At 45.0% G+C, this 5,000-nt stretch overlaps 1 protein-coding gene across 1 annotated transcript in view; it reads right to left on the reverse strand.

Moving 5' to 3' along the window:
• Nucleotides 1-3,696: 3,696 nt before the first annotated feature.
• zgc:174164 (uncharacterized protein LOC570656 homolog) overlaps nucleotides 3,697-5,000 on the reverse strand; it is a 70,069-nt gene continuing 68,765 nt past the window's right edge. The window contains exon 22 of the mRNA XM_062531292.1: nucleotides 3,697-5,000. This exon is cut by the window's right edge and continues 266 nt beyond it. The gene's annotated coding sequence lies outside the window, so the exon portion shown is untranslated.

The following is a 5,000-nucleotide window of genomic DNA, read 5'->3' on the forward strand; positions in this document are numbered from 1 at the left end:
GTGTGTGTGTGCGTGCGTGCTCTGTTTGTTGTAAGGGTGGGTGCTATTTCTGAGTGTTCAGCAAAGTGAATCAACTTACAATATTGTTATTAATACATCATCTTTGCTTTGTACCGCCTTACACTATATCTATATTTAATCTTAAACCTCATCCTATATTTAGGAGTTTATTTAAGTTTAATTTTTGTTTATGTCTTGGTTTGGTTTTGTTTTGCCTTGTGTATGTTTGATTATTGCATTTTTTTCTGTTGTTCATTCAAAAAAAAAAAAAAAAAAAAAAACTTTTTATTTTTTGTTTATTCTTGCCAATGTTGTTATGGTATTATTTGTATTGTTTTTAGTCACTTCATTTTTGTGTTGTTTTTCTGTTCTGTTTATTATTTCATATGTAAAGCACTTTGAAACTATGTTTAGAAAAGCGCTCTATAAATAAAGATTATTATTATTATTATTATTATTAATCTTAAACCACATCCTATAGCCTACTGATACTGCCCTATTCCCACCCTCTCTTCAATGGTATATTGCATCCTATAGCCTACTGATACTGCCCTATTCCCACTCTCTCTTCAATGGTATATTGCATCCTATAGCCTACTGATACTGCCCTATTCCCACTCTCTCTTCAATGGTATATTGCATCCTATAGCCTACTGATGCTGCCCTATTCCCACCCTCTCTTCAATGGTATATTGCATCCTATAGCCTACTGATACGGCCCTATTCCCACCCTCTCTTCAATGGTATATTGCATCCTATAGCCTACTGATACGGCCCTATTCCCACCCTCTCTTCAATGGTATATTGCATCCTGCGTCTTGCCTGTGCTTGTTGGGGTGTCCACGACCATGCCAATCAATTGCAGCACCCTGTCCCACCCACAGCATCTATGTATTTGCAGGCCTATACTGTATTTATTTATTCTAATAATAGCCCTACTGCCCTTATTAGGCCTATACTGTATTTATTTATTTATTCTTATAATAGCCCTACTGTTAAATGTTCGTACTGTATTTATTTATTCTAATAATAGCCCTACTGCCCTTATTAGGCCTATACTGTATTTATTTATTCTTATAATAGCCCTACTGCCCTCATTCTATTCGTACTGTGTTTAATGTTGTTGTTGAGTGTTGTACAGTATGCTACCTGAGAGCACAGATTCCTTGTTTGTTTACCGAACCTGGCCAATAGATCTTGTTTGTTTACCTGGCCAATAGATTCTGATTCTGAATGCTCCACTGCAACCGCTCTCAGTGAGGAAGAAACAAGAAGAGTCAAAGAGCTGCTCACTTGTACATCCACCCTCCAGTAAAACCTCTCTCCAAGTAACTTATCTCCCGCCCTTTCTCTCTCCCTCTCTCTCGCGGCAGATGGCGCGAGGTTAAATACGGGCCAGGGCGCTCGCCCTGATCTATCATGACCGGGATCCAAGACCCGGTGGCCTACGTGATGAACGTGACGGACTTCCCCCGGGACACGCACAGACAACATGTCAGAAGCAAAAACAACTGAGCCCGTAAGTCATACGCGGACGTGCGCGGATTAAGTAAACTGTCCTGATGACACGCAAGAGCGGTGTAACGGAGAGGGTGGATAACATACCAAGTGTCTAACATACAGGTGCTAATGAACGCAAGCGAATGATAACATACCAAGTGTCTAACATACAGGTGCTGATGAACACAAGCGAATGATAACATACCAAGTGTCTAACATACTGAACACAAGCGAATGATAACATGAATGATAATAATGCTGATGAACGCAAGCGAATGATAACATACCAAGTGTCTAACATACAGGTGCTGATGAACACAAGCGAATGATAACATACCAAGTGTCTAACATACAGGTGCTGAACGTAAGCGAATGATGGCATAGGCATACCAAGTGTCTAAAGCTGCATTCACATACGTCGCTACTCGCCCATCTCTGAGCGAGAACTGTCATTGTAAAGTGAATGTGTTCTAGCTGAATGTGGCCAGGACAGGCGATGCGAGGACTAGCGATGCGATGTGGGCGGGTACAAAGTTAAAATAATTTTAACTTCCAGCGATGCGAGTGAAGCGAGTAAAACGAGTACCAAATCAGAATGTAGAATAGAGATGATTGACAGTTAACGGAAGCGAGGAGCGATGTGCGAGTAGCGACGTATGTGAATGCCCCTTAACTGAGGTAGGCTACTCAAGTGCCGAACACTAGAGCCGAGGAGAGGAGAACAACGGTCGGGCGCTATGGAATGTTACGGCACGGACTCGTGCGCTCAAGGACGTCTACTTGGTCTCCAGATTGCCCAGACTAATTAAATGAGAATATATCCAGGCAGCACGTGTTTTACACTGTCTATGTTTATTTTGAAATGGTGAATCAACCAGTTTAATCGTCCATCACTTCAGCAAATTCAACAACTCTGAAACACGGAATAATAGGCTAATAAAAAAACACATTTGTTGCAGAAATGTAAACTACTCAAACGTATTTGCGTGATTCCGCCGGTGTGTTGTGTGGTGCACGGGCGACTGTCCTACCTGAAGTGATGTGTCCGGTGTCAGCTCCTCTGTGGCTCGCGCGTCTGGACCATTATACTCGTCGCTCACGCGCCCTCTCGGAGCCCTGCGGATCTCTCGCGCCTAAAGCCCTTCTATAAATGATGACTCACCTGAGTGCGCGGGTGAGGAGCTTACGTGCGGGCCGAGATGCGCTCTCGTGGGCTACGTGCCCTAACCGTTACTCGTTATCTCCCTCTCACCCCCTTTACCGTTCTCGGTAGCCGTTACTGCCCTCTCTCTCTCTCTTCTCCAACCACATCAGGCTCTCAGGGGCACTACTAGCTTCCGCAAGTTCGTATTGGTATCCCCAAGCTAGCCTAGTTCTGGCTTAGTTGCGAGAATCTGTTATTCTGTATTTTATCCCCTGAATTAATTATATATTTATTTATATTTTAGAGATTTAACCATGTCTTTAAGTCTGGAGCACTGTTGCCACTGTTATGTCAATGTCTTCTTGTTTTTTGTCAATGTCATTAATGTTGTCTATGTGTGTGTAAGCAGCCTACTCTTTTTACCTGCAACCAAATCTACCCTTGGGTACAATAAAAGTTACCTTACCTTACCTTACCTTACATAACGGATATATACTTACTTATACATCTCCATTTTACTATTTAACCAGAAGGCTGCTTGGGCGAGGGTCTCTTACTTCTATGGCAACTTTAATTGCTACAATAGACGCGTCTCATGTCATGATGGTGGGCATCTAGTCCCGGTGATGTGAGCCGGATGCCATCCAGATCACGTATTTCAATTCCAACTATTAAAGGTTTTATGATCTATAGAAGGGTTATAGCAAAGATCCCTTGGAACACTTTTTCAACCAACCGTCTCTGGTTACAGCACGTCAACACACTTGAATGAATTTGTCTACAAAGTAATTAATTAATGTTAATGTCCTTTACCGTGGCCTATAATCTTCAATTAATATTCAACCAAAACCTTGAAACCCAACATGAGCATGTTGTCCCAGTCTGAATGGCACGCTGTCCGCAACAAGACTTTTGGAGCGCAGAGAATTGTAGTTCCAGTTTTAAACACTAGAGTGCAGTAGAGGACAAGTCTCCAGGGCGGACTGCTTACCGTGGCAACTGCTCACCATGGCAACTGCTATGATGAAGCCAATAAGGCCACAGAGCTCATGTACATAAAAACATTTTTAATATTTCATTACAGATGACCACAGCAGGACTCCTTAACATTTTAATACTTCATATTCTTCAACATTACAGTGCACAGGTCACAGATGACCACAATTAAATGAGACATCGCACATGCAGACGTTAATATCAGTAACCATAAAATGTGGATTAAAATTATTACAAATACGGACAAGCCACGCACATGTCTGTGCCACGCACGCACACACACACGCACGGGCACACGCACATGTCTCTGCAGAATGGATGTGGGTGTGGGTGAGGTCATTTACGTGTTTGGGGTGAGGGGTGTCTGTGTGTGTGCATCTGTGGGTTGGTGGGTGGCAACTGTGTGTCTGTGTGTGTGTGTGTGTGTGTGTGTGTGTGTGTGCGCGCGCCTGCTGTGGGTTGGTGGGTGTCAGCTGTGTGTGTGTGTGTGTGTGTGTGTGTGTGTGTGGTTATTGCAGGTGTTTGGGTGGGATGGGGTGGGGCGGGGTGTGTGTGTGTGGGGGGGGGGGGGGTTATTGCAGGTGTTTGGGGGGGATGGGGCGGGGTGTGTGTGTGTGTGTGTGTATGTGTGTGTGTGTGGTTATTGCAGGTGTTTGGGTGTGTGTGGTTATTGCAGGTGTTTGGGTGGGATGGGGCGGTGTGTGTGTGTGTGTGTGTGTGAGGTTATTGCAGGTGTTTGGGTGGGATGGGGCGGTGTGTGTGTGTGTGTGTGTGTGTGTGTGTGTGTGGTTATTGCAGGTGTTTGGGGGGGATGGGGCGGTGTGTGTGTGTGTGTGTGTGTGTGTGTGTGTGTGTGTGTGTGTGTGTGTGTGTGTGAGGTTATTGCAGGTGTTTGGGTGGGATGGGGCGGTGTGTGTGTGTGTGTGTGTGTGTGTGTGTGTGTGTGTGTGTGTATATGTGTGTGTGTGTGTGTGTGTGGTTATTGCAGGTGTTTGGGGGGGATGGGGCGGTGTGTGTGTGTGTGTGTGTGTGTGTGTGTGTGTGTGTGTGTGTTTATGTGTGTGTGTGTGTGTGTGTGGTTATTGCAGGTGTTTGGGGGGGATGGGGCGGTGTGTGTGTGTGTGTGTGTGTGTGTGTGTGTGTGTGTGTGTGTGTGTGTGTGTGTGTGTGAGGTTATTGCAGGTGTTTGGGTGGGATGGGGCGGTGTGTGTGTGTGTGTGTGTGTGTGTGTGTGTGTGTGGTTATTGCAGGTGTTTGGGGGGGATGGGGCGGTGTGTGTGTGTGTGTGTGTGTGTGTGTGTGTGTGTGTGTGTGTGTGTGTGTGTGTGTGTGTGTGTGTGTGTGTGTGTGTGTGTGTGGT

This window comes from Sardina pilchardus, chromosome 3 (genome assembly GCF_963854185.1).
Source record: "Sardina pilchardus chromosome 3, fSarPil1.1, whole genome shotgun sequence".
Lineage (NCBI taxonomy): Eukaryota > Metazoa > Chordata > Actinopteri > Clupeiformes > Clupeidae > Sardina > Sardina pilchardus.